Raw genomic sequence first — 18,435 nt, 5'->3', positions numbered from 1 at the left:
ATATCGGCAAGGGAGAATCCTAAATGTGTGCAGTGCATTCGTTGTGAGAATTCAGAAGCTGCAATGTCAGGATTCAGCTCTGCAGGTTCCAGTACTCATCACATGGACACCTCACTCATATGCGATTTTCATAGTTATGGTCCTGTGACAACGAGCTTCTCTTCCTGCTTTCAGTTTTTTACTGAACATTGAGAGCATTAGGGAGAGCAGCTCGTGGGTACATGACTAACTGTGCAAGTCGCATATGTACTTGGGGGGGGGGGGGCGCCCGCGTCACATTCTATGAGGGGCCGGGAGCTGTGCACGGCCGTCACCTTTACGGCTGCTCAGCTCCAGCTGTACTTCCGGGTCAGATGTCGGGCGTGCGCGATGACGTCATCGTGCACGCGCCGACATGTCCCGGAGGATGCTGAAAGCAGAGGCGCTGCTGGGGAGCGAGCCGGCTGTGAGGTAAGTATGGGGAACTTTTTTTATTTATAAAATGAATTAAATGGGGGAGGGGGTGAGTGGGGGCTGTACACAATGAAGGGGGGGTGACTGGGGCCTGTATATGATGAAGGAGGGGTGACTGGGGCCTGTATATGATGAAGGGGGGTGACTGGGGGCTGTATATGATGAAGGGGGGGTGACTGGGGCCTGTATATGATGAAGGGGGGGTGACTGGGGCCTGTATATGATGAAGGGGGGGTGACTGGGGCCTGTATATGATGAAGGGGGGGTGACTGGGGGCTGTATATGATGAAGGGGGGGTGACTGGGGCCTGTATATGATGAAGGGGGGGTGACTGGGGCCTGTATATGATGAAGGAGGGGTGACTGGGGCCTGTATATGATGAAGGAGGGGTGACTGGGGCCTGTATATGATGAAGGGGGGGTGACTGGGGGCTGTATATGATGACGGGGGGGTGACTGGGGGCTGTATATGATGAAGGGGGTGACTGGGGGCTGTATATGATGAAGGGGGGTGACTGGGGCCTGTATATGATGAAGGGGGGGTGACTGGGGGCTGTATATGATGAAGGGGGGGTGACTGGGGTTGTACAGGATGAAGGGGGTGAGTGGGGGCTTCACAGGATGAAGGGGGGATGAGTGGGGGCTTCACATGATGAAGGGGGGTGAGTGGGGCTGCACATGATGAAGGGGGGGTGAGTGGGGCTGCATATGATGAAGGGGGGGTGAGTGGGGCTGCACATGATGAATTGGGGGTAAGGGGGACTGCACATGATGTGGGGGTAAAATTAACTGCACATGATGATGGGGTAGTGGGGCTGCACATGAAGTTGGGGGGGAAGGGGACTGCACATGATAAAATGGAAGGGGGGATAAGGGGCTGCAAATGATGAAGCGGCACTGCAGATGAAGTGAGTGGGTGATAGGGGACTGCAATGGATGAAGTAAGGGGACTTCAAATTAAAGTGGGGACATTAAAGTGGATCCCCTATGGCCAGGATCACGTTGGGCGATTTTGTGCGTATTGGCCGTAGGCCTACAGCTTATGTGCAACGTCTTTTTAGGCCATGTCCACACGTGGTGGAATGGTGGCGGGTTTTCCGTATGGACCCGCAGCAAACCAAGTGCTGCGGTCCGTACGGCTGTCAATTCCCGCACGGGGACCGCAGCGCTCAGGTGGGAAGGGGGGTACAGGGGCCCAGGTTTTATGAACAGCCCCGGGCCCATAGTCCACTTAATCCGCCACTGGCTGCACAACACCATCAGTCCCAGCGGATCTGCATGCAGTGTCGGCTTAACACCTCCCTTGCTGAACACCACAGGTGGTGTCACAAACTATTCACATAAACTACATTAAAAACCACCATTGATTTGGGAGCCCAGGGCCACGGACCCGGTCACCGCCGCTGTGACACATCCCCCCGACACCGGCTGCTGCAATGCAGAATGGAGCTTCTTCCATGTTCCTCTGCAGCCCTAACAAGTTTTCTCGGCTGGAATACCAATCGGTAACGGTTTCTCATCCCTTACTTATTACCTGGGCTTCTTGCTTTTGCCATCAAACTACTTCTGAACACAAACAACCCATTTCTGAGCACAAATAACTCCGTAAAAGTCAAGGTGTCTTGGGCAGATATGGTAATGCTGTCCCCACACTCTCAATGACTCAGAATCTTACACAGCAGCTCAGTGTGTTAACTTTTTATGACCTGCATTCACCACTTCAGAATCACTCTTGCTGTTCTTTGCCTTCCTACTTGGGATTGTTAGTGCCAGGGCATACATCTTACAAAATATATATACTTCAAACCACATATCCAAACCCTTTCCACTTCCTGCCGACTTCAACTCAAAAATATTTCACGAATCCGTTCATTCCTCACCCAAGAATCTGCAAAAACCCTAGTCCATGCCCTCATCATCTCTCGCCTTGACTACTGCAACCTCATGCTCTGTGGCCTCCCCTCAAACACTCTCGCACCCCTCCAATCTATTCTAAACTCTGCTGCCCGTCTAATCCACCTGTCCCCCCGCTATTCCCCAGCTTCTCCCCTCTGTCAATCCCTTCACTGGCTCCCAATTGCCCAGAGACTCCATTACAAAACCCTAACCATGACATGCAAAGCCATCCACAACTTGTCTCCTCCATACATCTGTGACCTCGTCTCCCGGTACTTTCCCGCACGCAACCTCCGATCCTCACAAGATCTCCTTCTCTACTCCCGTCTTATCTCCTCTTCCCACAATCGCATACAAGATTTCTCTCGCGCATCACCCCTACTCTGGAACTCTCTACCACAACATATCAGACTCTCACCTACCATTGAAACCTTCAAAAAGAGCCTGAAGACCTACCTCTTCCGACAAGCCTACAACCTGCAGTAACCACCGATCGACCAAACCGCTGCACGACCAGCTCTACCCTCGCCTACTGTATTATCACCCATCCCTTGAAGATTGTGAGCCCTCGCGGGCAGGGTCCTCTCTCCTCCTGTACCAGTTATGACTTGTATTGTTTAAGATTATTGTACTTGTTTTTATGTATACCGCTCCTCACATGTAAAGCGCCATGGAATAAATGGCGCTATAACAATAAATAATAATAATAATAATAATAATAATATATTGATACACATAACATCAATCCCTTGCATCACACATGTGGCACTTCACAGAATCTCTCCATAGTTGTCTCAGATTAGATACAAGGCATAGTATAAAATATTGTATTATGCATCAATACTCTTACAGAATTCAGGTGTTGTTTATACTGCATCTGTGTGATGGACCTTCTTTTATATTGGGCCAGTACGTAGTATCAAGTACAACGTATGAAGGATGCTAATGGTGCCCAACTGGTCCCATTGATGGTGCCTGCCATTTTGACGGGACTTCATTCATCGCTGTTCTTCAAGTCAAATCTGAGGCTAAATATTTGCAAATAGACATAGTCTCAGACAAATTGATATCTGTAGAGAATTGTGTCCAAGTTATGGATGGAAAAACTATGAAGGAGGCAGGAAAAAACTTTACCCTTAGGTATGTGAATCGGTACGACGTAAGAGTAGGAGCTTAGGCAAATTTTTGGCAAAAAAAGGATTTTGTGATTATTTTGGGGTTACACATATGAAATGGAGATTTTTTTTTTACAAAGCAGCCATGTTTTGTGAGCCATGTACAACCAACTTCAATTGTCCCATCGGCAGGTGTATCTTAGAGGTTTTTAATCAAATGAATAAATTGTATTGCCCTGAGCTCTGGGTTGATGACTGTGTGATGGGCCCCAGGTGACCTAATTACCGTCATTTTTTTGGCATCATTTAGCTACGCCAACTACAGTAGACTGCAATAAATAGTATGTTTCCCGTAATGACTCTATACAGTCATGCTCTCAATTGTGACTCCCACAACCTTTTGTCGTAATTTGCCGCTTTAATGGATCTTTATTAAATAGCTAAAAAAAAGACGTAATTAAGAAAACAATATGACAATTTTCATCAACATTTCTACAGGTTACAGGCGTCTCACGTAGAATCATTTAACACGGTGATGGATTGTCATCATATTTCATTGACATTTAAAGCCACAGGAAACAATTGGACTATTGAGAAACCGCTTCAGTCATTGATTCCGCGTCTGAGGGGAAGGACGAATGTGTGAGACATTGTCCTTGATCCACATTAAGAAATATTCTGCGTATTTGCGGTTTTCACATAAATGAGAACAAAATTGGCAAACAATAAGAAATCCGTAAACATCGGATATATGGATTTTGAATTACTCTCCTGTCATAGTCATGTAGGGAGTGGAGCAACCCTGGACTGAGCTCCAGCACAAAAGTGTCCACACTTTGTTCCCTGCACCCCTCTGAATCTCCTGCATACCCTGTCCATGTCCTCAAATATGGAATAATGGACCCTATTTTCATTGACTTGGTGATTGCCGCTTTCTGTATTCTCTTGCCAGCAGTGTTATTTAGCCATAAACTTACGCAATTTGGGTTAGAACCCGTTATTCATAGTTGTTCGATTTGCTAACCTGAAACGCGTGAGATTATGGAACCTTAATTTTTTTTATCTTTATAATACAAGAGGTTTTCACACTGAATTGTCCTCCCTGGAAAATGAGATGATTACCTTTTTTTTTCCTTCCCATGAGTACTGGCTCATTACTAGGTAGGGAGGAACAGATGGACATGTGTGAGCACTGCAAGCAAGGTTTACCGCAACCCCTTGTCTGTCCAACAGTGACATTGACAGCTGTTCACCAGCTCCCTGGGTCAGTAGAACTGGGGACATTTATAAGGAATGGTGTCATTCTAGAAGAACTGTGGATTACTTTACCTTCCAGTGGTGTGCAAAGAAGTAGACCCAGGTGGTCCTGTTGGTTGTATTAGGGGACCAAAAGAGAGGCTATCCAGGTGGAAGAGAGAATATTCCCATCTTGTTCCCAAGGGATGCAGATGAAGAACCAAAGGCAGCCCCAAAGTGCCTGTTTAGCAGATGAAGATCCAAGGCACACTCCACCTTTGAAAAAAGGCAAAAGTGAGATGCTCCACCAGAGATTCCTTGGATGAAATAATGCAAGACCACCAGTGCAATGGTCATCATGACTGTGGTCACTATGGCTGCACAAGTAGCCACTGAGTATCAGGCCAGGAGAGATTGGCCAATGTGGATGCTGCAGTAAAACAAATGAGACATCATGTATGAAGAAATGGTGTCTTCACCAAGGATCCAGCCATCCGAAAGAGGCCAACACAGATAGCCATGACAGGTCCAGCAGCAGAGGAAAAAGATACTGCATGGGTGAAAAGGGAAGCCTTCCTCCTCTAAGGAATTACCTCCAATGATCCAGTCGATTAAGGAAGACTGAAGTTGATGGCAAAGATTGCTACTGCGACACAGCAGTGATATGGTGGGTAGGAGGTGAGGGAATCTCTTTCCTCTTGGGTACCATTGCCTCTGTGACATAGAAGTCCCCTGCGGGGCTATAGACACTAACCTAGTAGACTGTAAATATGGTCATTACAATTAGTGGCTGAATTTGGGGCAGACAACCTCCATCTTGGCCATGCATCCTACTCCATCTGTCTAAGATGGTTTTCGACTGGAGTGGACTAGACCTGGATCCTACTGACCCTGAGTTTATTTTATAGCTCTAAAGCCGGGAGGGAAATGTCTTTTATTTTAGGGTCCCATCCCATCTCCTGATTTGAACCAACTTTACGCTAAGAACCTCCCTTAACATTTTATATCCACACATTGTGTATATATATTTTTTATTCCTAAGAATTTGGACACCCCCTTTAAAAATCTCAGTTTGACTTGGTAGTTTTATGTAACCATTAACTGTAGCTAGAAATGATGATTAATGAAGTTCTGAAATTCTCTTTTGAAGCATTAGATACACGATTTTGAAGATTAAAAGGATTGAGTCATCCTATTATGCAGACATCAGCGCCGTGGGTCAATAAGGTCTCGGCCACTACGACGTTAAGCCGAAATCATTCTTTTTATTCCATTATGATTTTTTTTGTGGTCACACAGAAGAAACTAAAAAACAGTATGCTGAACTAAATTACTTAAGGTTAATGTAATGTAAGAATTGGATATTGCAAATCTCTTTAATCCCAGTAACTTCAGTAACAATTATTTCCCATCACTACTTTCCCATGGTTAATGAGAAACTGAAAAGATACCACCAGTCCATGGCTACAAGAACATTAGTAAATACAAGAAGGGGTATTCAGAGGGTCAAAACAATGGGGGCACCTTAAGGTATAAGCACTGAAATGGGACCTCCTATTTGAAAATAAGGAGGCGGGTCATAATAAAAAAAAAGTAGCAAACAGAGCTGTAGGGGAGGGCTCCTGCTGATGTTAGTTTGCTTACAGCTAGAAACAGGGCAGGTCTGAGATTTATGAGAAGGAGGAAAGCATTGATGTCTGATATGAGACACATACCGAATAGAGGTTTTTTTTTAATACTATTTCTATAACAGTTTTGCTTGTAAAATTAGATTGAATAACATTAAAGGAAAGAAGGAAATTAAAAGATTATTCCTAAAATAAAAAGTTATAATAACACGGTAAAAGCTGGGGTCATAGAATCATAGCATGGTAGAGTTGGAAGGGACCTCCTGGGCCATCTGGTCCAACCCCCTGCTCAAAGCAGGATTCACTAAATCATCCCAGACAGATGTCTGTCCAGCCTCTGTTCGAAGACTTCCATTGAAGGAGGACTCACCTCCTCTCGTGGCATCCTCTTCCACTCATTGACCACCCTCACTGTCAAAATTTTTTTCTAATACCTAATCTGTTTCTCCTCCCATTCAGTTTCATCCCATTGCTTAGTTTCAGAGCCATGATCAGGACTCCCCAGAACAGTGCTCTGTGGCCCCATCCTGAATGACCGGAATGGAGGTCAACCATCTTCACTTCTTTCAAGACCCTTATCTCCTATCGTATAGATAGCATATAACGTGTGATTTTTTTGAATAACCATTTAAAAGGACCTTTCATTGTATTTTTTTTTTACTTAAACCGAGTACCTCCTCTAATTGGTCTTTCTCAACTGATTCTAGAACAGTTTTTCATTTTCTTCTGTGCCCCTCTCTTCCAATGTTATACCCCCTGATAAAAAAGGTGCAAATTTTGCCTTCAATCAACTGGGCGTATACCACGGAACATCTCTGTGGGCACAACTGCGTTTGGACTGTTCGGCCCCGGAAGAGAAAATGCCCACAGAGATGTTCTGTGGTATACACCGAGATGGTTGAAGAGAAAATTTGCACCTTTTTTTTTTCATAGGTTCATAACTTTGTAATGGAGGGGCACAAAAGAAAATGAAAAACTTTTCCAGAATCAGTAGAGCAGCACCAATGGGAGGCGGTTAGCCAGCGGGGGACCGTGAATCAATCAGCATGATGTTGGTAGTGACATCCTGTGAAAAAACCCCAGAAGATTAGGAGCTGCTGTCATGATCCAGACCGGGTTTTGAGTCCTGTTTTCCCTTTTTCCTGGTCTGGTCATGTCAAGAGTTAACCTTTCCCAGTCTCAGTCAGGGTTCAAGTTGGCTATTTACCGCCACCGCTTCCTGCAGGCGATGTCAGTTATACTTTTTGCCTAGGGCTGCTGTAGCTGACTCTGGTTGCTGTGATTTGTCCTGCTGCGTTTGCTTTCTGAACCTGTGTCTCTGTTTTCCCCTATTCCCGTCTTGACTCAGTGTTTCCCTTTAGTGTGCTGACTTCCTGGTTTTGACTTGGCTTGCATCCTGACATGCTTCAGTCTTTTGTCTTATCCGCTCCTGACCGTTACTGATTTCCTGGCTTGTCTCTGACCGTGGGTTTGCTTATTCCTTTGGTACTGCGATACAGTCTAGGATTTGACCCAGCTTGTTTGAGTATTCTGCTGCCACCCGTGGTAGCCTCACTGCTGCACTGCAGGCCAGCTCTGTTTAGGTGCAGTCCTGCTTTCACTCTACTGCCATCTATTGGAGCCTGCACCTACCTGCAATGCAGCAGCGTGACAGCTGCTTTGTTGACTTGACATTTGTTCATTTGACATCGCTGGAAGCAGGAAAATCACATGCAGGAGCAGTCTATGATGGCTCTGAGCAAGAACAGATCGTTGCATGACAGCACAGGCCGGTAATTAGCATGATAGTTGTGGTCAATGTTGAAAATTTTGCATTGGGGTCTTCGAGCTTCAGATCCCTCCTTTGTGCAGGTTCCAAGGCCATAAATGCAAGTCATCGATGCGTTAAGGTTACCCTTGCTATAATTGAACCCTGACCGGTGTCATCACAAAGTCTGTAACTCAATATCATTTCTGGTGTCCTAGATTTTCAGAAAAGAATATCGATTTCACGATTTCAGGAATAGACTGTAAACTTTTATAGTTTCCCTTTATTTCCACTAATATCTTACAACTTCTGCCCCCCAGGTTTTCGGCATACCCATTATGTATATGATATATTGTAGACATGATCAGCCGTACTATAGAAAGATAGCAAAATGTTCTCAAATGTTTCCAGCTGTCTGTCTTAGCCCAGAAGAAATGATTGCACTTAAATCACTAGATTCAGGAGTAAAATGCACCTTAATATCATTCTTCTCCAGGTCTCCGTGCATCTCCCAGAGCGGCTTATGTATGTCAGACTATTATGTAAATCAACCTCATCTGGGATCAGTGTAAAAGACATTATCGTTGGCCCTTTGCCCAATCTAGCAATATGGTTAAAATCAACGTGTCTCCTGACATTTGCTTTCCAGAATTGTGCTGTGGCTAGAAGTATTTCCTCATTCATTTGCAGGGTATAATTAGGTTGGCCAAAACCCAAAAATTGGCTAATTTTACTCACCACGTTGGTCCACAAAGTACCTGTCATCCCAAAAATAGGTCAGGAACAAAGAGCCGGTAGTTCAGGCATGAATCTTTACTTCACGTGGATGGATTTAGGGGACGATAGCTGGAAAACGAAATCTAATGAAGCAGAATAGCGCTCCTACGTAATTAAATGATTGAAATAAAACCACAGAAAACATTGGAATTTGGGAAAAATAATTAGTTTTGCATACCATACTAGGGAGTAGGTGGTCCCAACATTTTTTCAGTTGATGCTTTTATTTATAAAAGAATTTTGGTGCTTTAAACAAAGCTAATTTTCAAAAAAGTTTCAAAATTTTCAATGTTTTCTACAATCACCACGCTGTCAGTGATTGCCATGGAAGAGAGAAAAAATGGTAGTGATGGGAAAGAGCCGGATGGCTGTTTGAATTTATGGTCCTTGGGAATGGTGGAAAAGTGATGTGTCTTACAGAGGGGACAGGTCTTGACCCTGTGGTCATGAGTCCCACCATTCCAAAGAGGAGATGGAGTGTGGTATAAAAACGCTTGGTGCCCCACTATTGGCCAGACTGGGCATGTGCCTGTAAAGGGTGCATCTCCTGTGACCATTGCAGTAAGGAAAACATAAGAAGGCACAGTAAGAGAGCTAAAAAAGTGCTTCTGGATGCAAATGTATGCGGATGCCTGCGCATGCGTCGTTTTGACGCTGTGCCGACCCCAACAAAATGCAACATGTTGCGTTCGGCGCAGCGTCAAAACGACACATGCACAGTCATCCGCATACATTCTCATGGCCTGTGTACCCAATGTTAAAGAAGGGTACGCAGGACGCATGCCAACGTAGGCGAAGCTGAATGGAAGAGGTGCCGCAGAGGGTGGGGCTTAATGGAGGAAGAAAGGAGGAAATACGCAGCCCTCCGCAGCCCTGCCGAATGCTAGTGTGAAACTAGCCTAAATCAGCTGAGAGTTTAACATCTCCAGGTATGGAACAAAGTATATAGTGTTCATTATGTCTAGCAATCATGTACATGAAGTGTATCAAATGTTATATAAAGAAATTAATAGTTGAAAAATAAAACATGAAAGCAAATATATATCCAATAATAATGAAACCGAAAATCCTCCTATTAATGTAGAAACTTATCTTACATCCTATTCAATCCAAGCGGAAATCTTGTGTTCATTTTAAAGATCCAATATGCCTCCTGACTAAATAGCTTGCAACGATGATCACCACCTCCGATCGATGGGTTCACGCTCTAAATCCCCTGTTGGGTCCAGAGTTATGAACAAATGTAAAATTAAGAGAAATGGCAGAAACTTTCTGAGCTTTACTGCCAATGTCTGACAGGTGTCGTCTAGTTCTAATTTTAAGGGGTCCAATGGTGCACACTATATATTGTAATCTGCAAATATCGCAGGAAGCCAAAAAAGTGGTGTTACAATTGATGTATATTATAATTTTTACAATCAGAAAATGAGGAAAAAGTTTTAGAATTTTGCTTAACTCATCAGCCATGTCTCATAAGATTGGCACAGTAATGAACACTCGTTGGAAGTTTCGAGATATTGCCTGGGGGGCTTTTATAGCCATCCAGATTGGTGACCCCAAAATTAAAGCCATGGGCCAATTAGTTTGAGATGCAGAAGTTCCTCCAGGGGTGGTAACCCTGGAATGCTTGGACCAGTATATGGCACATTTCGCACAGAAGTTCAAACTTCCTTCCTTTTGAGCACACATCCTTATACTGGGCCCTTTGGCTAGGATGAGAAATTTTTAAGGCCCGATTAGCACTTACATTGAGAAAATCTTCATTGTTTATTTTGATTGTTTCACTGTGTATCACTAGAGATGGTTCAAAATGATTTGAAGGACCTGGTCCAGCTGCCAAGTCACTAATCTGTGGCCGTCAGACAAGAGCTCTGGGAAATGCCTCCTACCTCCCATCATCTACCTCTCTTCTTTTGATTAGCCAGCCTGGCGTGGCATGATATATGTATCATATCGTAATGATGACATTGCACCAGGCTGGCTAATCAATAGAGCATTCGGGGGTGGCCTCTGATAAAAGGCAGTTCTGAGGGCTTCCATCTGATGACCACAGATCACTGACCATTGGACCAGGTCAAGCAAGTCCATTTACACCATCTCTATGTGTCAACTTTTTCAAGTGTCTTGACACAAGGATTTTTTGGGATGAGTTGCCCTAATAGGTTCCTTACTAATCTGTCTAGGGGGAAGTGTTTGGCCATCAGGTTGCCACAAACTCCATGTTCTTCTTTTCTGGGATGACCCCTGATTCTTCTACTCTTGGAAGAGAGTTGACCTCAACTGAGCTCCAAGTTCTACTAGGTTGACAACCCAGATAGATGATGAGCATACAACCAACTCAGCTGAGGGGAGGCCTCCAGTTCCTGGCCCTTACTGTGGCCCTTTCAAAGACTGCATCCTTATGCACTTTTGTATGGAACTGTTCATTTTGTTAAGTGCACTTAGATGGAGTTCACAATCTCGGGCTCTTAAAAAATACCTCCCCTTTTCCCAGATAAGTCACTGACAGAAACTTCTCCTCTGTGGGTGAATCAAGCATTCATGTGTCGGGAAAAATAACCGTCAGATTATTCTGCCAACAGTTCTCCGATGTGTATGGCTGCCTTAAAGGGAACCTGTTACCCCCCCAGGCATTTTTTAATCGTCAGCTCATCACTAATTCCTATAACGCTGCACAGTAGGAAACATGCGGAGGGATTTGAGGGAGAGCCGCAGAGAACTACTGCGCATGCCCAAGATTCCCAGCCCTGAAATGTGAATAAATCAGAAGAGACTGCAGGGAGGGATCTCTGGCCGCGCGTCCACGCAGGCGCGATAGGAAGGACATGATGTGATGTCAGAGCACGGGCAGCGCTAACTGCGCATGCCCAAGAAAATATAGTACAGCGCAGGCGCCAGGATTTGAAATGAACGCTGGGGAGGCGGAGCAAAGACTGAAGGAGGAAATGACTGATGGATGTGAGGCGTCTGTGTCCGAGGGGGAAAGACCTGCCCACCGGACAAACTTCAGGTATGTCTGACAAATTTTAAAAACGCTTATTTCTGTGGTTGAAGGGACGCTAAATAAAAGAGCCACCTTGACAGAATGCAGCATTAGTGCTGCACAAGGTGGCTCTTTTACTTAAAACCGCCTGGGGGGATGACAGGTTCCCTTTAAAGACTAGGACCAGCAGAGTACCTCAAATCTAAGTATCTCAAACTCAAAGTATGCTACTCAGTTGATCATTTAGAACCAGGTCATTACAAGATACATAGCAAATAAACAAACTAAAGGTCATTCTAACAGATCCTTACATTAGAAAATGTACGATTCCTCATGTTCTGGATCTCACAGCTGAAAAATGTGTCCAGATTATTTCCAGTTTGCGTTATCTCAGTGACTACTACTTTAGACAACATTTAAAGGTTCTTGCCGAATTTTTCTGGCATATGAAACTTTTTTTGCTCAATCTTAGATGCATGTAGAAACAAATAAGAAAGCCTAGTGTGTATGATGTCATTGTTTGTCACAGGTGTACTCTCAGGATAAATAAGTCGCTGGGCAGGTGCGCTCGAAGACTTGATCCAAGATTTCCAACATCAAATGATGCCGTAGCTGCCCAAAATATACTCATCCAGCAGTTTCTTAAGTTGTTTACTTTGGACATTAGCGTATTGAAGATTAGCCAGAAACCTGACAGGATGGCCTGCAGCAAGACTCTGGATACTTCGCTTGATCCTAAGTAAAGAGCCGAAGAACTGCGCATTAATGACCACCAGAGGATAATGAAAACCATTCTTAGAAAGGATTTCGTAATATATGGCTTTAGACGAGACACTTGAGTCAAATTTTTGAAAATAAGGACACTTTATGATAATTTTAGGAATTAAAAATTAGGTGTGGATGGTCTAAAACTGCAGTCACCGCTCTATGTAAGGAACCTCGGGGTAGAACTAGATCTTGTGAAGCCTAGAACCAGGTCCTCCTTCACTCTCCTAAATGTTCATCAGACCCAATATCTTCGGCATTGACCGCAGTATGGACTTTTGTTTAGCTGTTGTGATTTATTGGTTGTGATTGATTGGTTGGTTCCACCTTATTGTGGTTGGTCCCAGCTACGCTACTCTTCCTCCCGGTTCTGCAGAAACCTGAGTGCAATACCGAGAAAGAACGCTCTGAATTATGTATTTCTGAGGGCTTAAAGGGGTATTCTCAGGTTTGGAAGTTCTGCGCTATCCATGTGATAGGGGATAACATCTCGATCACTGGCAGTTTGACCACTGGGAACCCCAGCTAATCTGAGAACTAGGGTTCTGAAGAACCCTTTTGCTTGATTCCATTCTTCGTTCTTGGGATCGGTGAAGGTTCCAGTGGTCAGACTCCCAACAATCAAGAATTTATCCATTATCCCATGGATAGTATATAACTATCAAACTTGTGAATACCTCTTTAACATGATTCTTTTAGGTCCAAATGCAATCTGTAGCAGGACCCTCACCTTCCTACCATGTGCTAAATCTGGAGTCATGTAATGGATCGAAGGGGAATGAAGGCCGAGGTGTAATAGCTCTACACTCTCTATAATTACAACCCTACTTAAAATATGGCATGCCTCATCACATACAGCAAAACAAAGGCCTTACAGGTATGTGATATATACCAGTAGAGAAACCATGTAACTCCACACAAGAGTTTTTCTCAACTTTGCATAAATCTTTATGGCTGCCCACTGATTTGCAGAACAGTTTTGCAAAATAAGCGATGGTCGGTGGAGAAAAGTCATTTCTAAAAAAAAATATGTTTTCATCTTTCATTCTTTAGTACTTGCACTTCAAAGTATGACAGTGTGGAGAAGGGCTCGCCGGAGTAAACAGTAATGTAAGAAATATAAGTAATTATATGTTATAAAATACCAGCTAAGCTTAGCATATATCATCTCTGTAGCCTATAGCCAGACTCTGATCAACAACTCAAGGTCACACAATTATATTCCCAGCGAAAGAATAATTTTTTTCTTAAAAAAAAAAACTGAGACCTGAAAAACTAAATGGCAGATCAGGTTGCATAAAACCCGAACGGAATGTAAGTACTCCGTCTCTGCCGTACAGTTTTTCATATTCATCTATATATATAAAATTGAATGTGTGTATGTGTGTATCACCAACCAATCATTAAGCATCTTTCATTTCACCAGAGCTGTTTAAAAGAAGCTGAGCTGTGATTGGTTGCTATGAGCAACAGTTTTCCTTGCAACCAATCACAAAGGATCTTTCATTTCACCAGAGCTGTTGTGCGATATTATAGTGAATGTGGCTATGCGGAGTGGGGGGGGGGGGGGGGCTATATACTCAGCTTTATATATGTATATAGATATAATCATTATAATTTGTTATAACTAACCGTAGTTAGTTACTATGCCCGGGCAGCGCTGGGCTCTTCAGCTAGTAGTTAGTAAATAAGAGATCCAATGGACAGCAGGGTCCTACAGAAACCAATAGGAGCCATTGGCGTTTTTTCGTTCAGAGCTGTAAAAACATTTGCGTGCATGAGGCACAAAGGTTACCGTAGCTTATCAAGAGATCTGCTAATGTCCGTTCCAAATATAGTCCCTAAGATGGACATTTTTCTCTACTTTCTGTTGATAATTCCTGGTAAGAACACTAAATTAGTTTCTTGCTAACCTGAAACAGATGATAACAGGGAAAACATTGATTAAAGAAACAGATTACAGACTACTGTACATGTGGAGGAAAGACCTGGGCCGCAAATGATCATGAGGTTCATATTTATTTTTTTTTAGTATTAGCTATTGTCAAACTCTTGCTATTTTCAGACTGGCAACTGGAGCTTTTTTAGACTCTAACTTCCTGTTGTTTCAGGAAACAGCACATGCACATTAACCACAATTAACAGATTGAAGCTCTATCTTTTGTATTGAAGCAACTAATGAGCGTGTGCAAAGGGAGGGGGAACAGAGTCAACTATGACATTGTCCATTGTGAGTGGTGGATCCTGTGTTATGGACTATGCATGTTTTTATCAACCAGTTTCCAAATTTTCTGACATCTCCACTGCTTTTTTCCCCATATAATCAAAATTATGTACATAACTTACGGCATTTTTTCTGCTCGCAATTTGGAATTTTTTTTTTACTAGGTAAATATTGCATCCCATTAGCTCAGCTAAAACGAGAGAGACTTGTTTGACTTCATTTGGCAGCGAACTGCCTTTTTTGCAAAAAAAAAAAAAAAAATAGAATTGACATGAACGTTATTTTTGGAACATTTGATGTGGTTTCAGATCACTTCCAGGAGGCCCCCATCCCACCGTCTGCAGTCAAAAGTGCAGAACTGCTCTTGCTTCATTCTAAGATATGGGTTGTCTTACTAATCAAATTCTAATTTTCTCACCTTTGCATTCACTTTAGCAAAATATCTACACTCTGCTAACCGGACAGAGTAACCGTTCATCTAAAGTGTCTGATTCATGCCAAGAACTTGGATTCCGGAACGTACGGTAAGTAGTAAATAGTGGTAAATGGTACCAGTAGCTCTGTAAAAATGCACATAAGACCTCCAAGCCCAAAGCATTGTATGGGAGCCCTACTGTATCTCCATGTGCCAATTTTACATAAAATTCCTGAAAAAAAAATCTATTGGATTCCTTCATTGGTTCTGTACTGAGTAGTGATGAGCGACTTTACCTTTTTTAGGGTTGAGTCGGGTTTCATGAAACCCGACTTTCTCAAAAGTCGAGTCGAACGAAATCGTCCGACTATCGGGAAAAGTCCAACTGAAACACGAAACCCAATGCAAGTCAATGGGGAAGCAAAGTCGGCAGGGAGTGGAGGACAGTAAACACACCTACATGCCGGACCGCTTTTTTAAATTGCGCGAAATCTCTCTCCTTCGCTCTCTCTCTCCCCGGACGCTGCACATGTCATCTCGCTGCCCACAGGCTACGTCCTTCCTCAGTGGCTGAAAAAAGTCACGTGCAAGCATTCTGGGAAATCCGACTTTGGCGCTCGTTTTGACGACCGCATGGCCGACTTCACGCTGTGGTCGGGTTTCGGTCGGCGAAACCCGACTTTGCCATAAGTCGGCGACTTATGAATCTGGCCGACCTGTTTCGCTCAACTCTAGTACTGAGGGTTCTTTCCAATGAACATTGATTCTATTCGATGCTGTATGGAGGCTCATCATATGGCGGCTCATAAAATGGCTTTAACAACACAGTACAGTGGTAAAGGGACTTCCATGATATTACTTACACCATGTGCATAAAAAAAAATATTAATCCTCTCTCCACAGCATAGATGGATAAATGTAAGATTGCTGGGGGGTCTGGCAATGATTCCAAAAATGATGGGCTCAAAGTCCGCCATGTAAATGGAAATTTAGTGAGATTGTGCGACCACCACAGTGAATAGGACAGTGGTCGCACATGCTCATTGTAGCTTAGTGAATAGGACAATGGTCGCACATGCTCACTATAGCTTAGTGAATAGGACAGTGGTCACACATGCTCACTATAACTTCAATGTTAAAAGAGAGTTTGAGACCTCTATCATGTGATTGGTGAGTGTCCTAGCAGTGGGACCTCAAGTGTACCTACATTTACTGCATCACTTAGATGATCTATGTTCTTTGTAGGTCAATTCATTTAGTATGGATCTATTTCTTGTAAAATAAGCATAAATACTTTGACTATTCGAAGTCTCTCAAGACAGATCTACTTACCACTAGAATTTGTGCAAATTGATTGGCAGGACCCAGTCCTTCAGTGAGTAATCTGTGGCTGCTGACTGTAGTCATGAAAGCCACCTCCTACCTGACAGCATCTACAGCTTTTCTTTTGACTTGCTGGACTGTCGCGAAGTCACATACATGTCACGCCTAAACGATGATGTTGCACCAGGCCGGCTGATCAAAGCAAGAGCTGCGGATGCCAGAAGGTAGGAGGCAGATCTCAGGGCTTACATCCGGCGCCCACAGATTACTGACATGGTCGATGGAATTGAATGGGACCAACTCTACTTACCAACATTTGTAAACTAAATCACAGGACATTTAAGACCCTGCATCAATGAAGTTGTGAAGTATAGCGTGGCACTGCTGCAGGGTGCACAAGTAGGTTACCCAAACCAAGAAGTGATAATGAAAATAACTTGGCACTCAACTTCTAGTATTCATGAGATTGGAGAAGAATTTTATTTAGGCAGTTTGCAAAAACGTTTCGGCCAACAACCTGGCCTTCTTCAGTCCGACTGCTTAAGTGTCACGCGGGGCTTAGGTCAACTAAGGCTGAAATACCCGGGGCCCCTGTGGTGTCCCTTTAACTAGGGGAAACCCTGTCTGACCCTCAACCCAGGGTTTTTGCTGATGGTGCAAATGCCTGAGCCTCCAACCTTTCCTTATCTCCTGCTCAGCCCTAAGCTTAACCCTCCACCCAGTGAGGAGACAAACCACCAAAGCCCCACACAATAATGACAGACAGGGAGAACTTAAACTGCACCGCGCCGCATACACACAGGACTATACAGTAATGTGAACAGGGCACAACAAAACACAAATATGGGAAGGTGAAAAGGTAACAATGGATCATACGCCACCAGATACGAATCTCTCTCTCTCCAACACCTCCACTTCAGACCAGAACCACTTGGTATGAAACACAAGCTATAATCGGCAACGCCCATAGGCCAGCACGACTATTTAAAGACCGTGGGCGTGACCAAACATCCAACCTGATCTCCAGCTAGATTAACCCCCGATAGCCTGAGAAAATCAAGCCGGCGCCACTGAGGCTATAGTGGACGGAGGTGGAACTACCTCTGCCTGCCGGATGCTGTGGTGTGAATAGCGTCCGACATGACAAGTGGACGGAGGTGAAACTACCTCTGCCTGCCGGACGCTGTGGTGTGAATAGCGTCCGACATGACAGTACCCCGTCTTCTACGAGGGACCCCAGGACTCTCAAGACTCATAGGACCCGGCTTGTCCGGAAGACGACGGTGAAAGAACTGACCAGCCGATCCGCATGTATGTCCGAGGCTGGTTCCCAAGACCTCTCCTCCGGACCATACCCCCGCCAGTGTACCAAATACTGAAGAGTACGGCGCACTACTCGAGAGTTCACTACCTTGGAGACCTCAAACTCTAAATCGCCATCCACCATGACCGGAGGTGGCATCGGCGTCGTGTCCACAGAGCCTACCACCTTTTTCAATAAAGCCCTGTGAAACACGTTGTGTATCTTGTATACCGCCGGAAGTTCCAACCGATAAGCAACTGGGTTAATGATGGCAGCAATCTTAAAAGGCCCAATAAACCTTGGACCCAATTTTAAAGATGGAATTTTGAGTTTTATGTTTTTAGTCGCTAACCACACCCATTCACCCACACACAGGTCCGGACCTGGCACGCGTCTACTGTCAGCCACCCGTTTGTACCTCGCACTCATGCTCAACAATTGCTGTTTCACCCTCCTCCAGACCGATGATAATTGAGCTCCTAGCTGGTCCTCCTCCGGGACGCCCCCCAAGTCACCCTGACGTAAGGTACAAAATTGAGGATGTTGACAGTAAACACAAAAGAACGGAGAC

This window comes from Dendrobates tinctorius, unplaced genomic scaffold (genome assembly GCF_039654945.1).
Source record: "Dendrobates tinctorius isolate UK_male_01 unplaced genomic scaffold, ASM3965494v1 ptg000027l, whole genome shotgun sequence".
NCBI classification, from domain to species: Eukaryota; Metazoa; Chordata; class Amphibia; order Anura; family Dendrobatidae; genus Dendrobates; species Dendrobates tinctorius.
The sequence above is the reverse complement of the archived record's forward strand: the minus strand, read 5'-3'. Positions refer to the sequence as shown.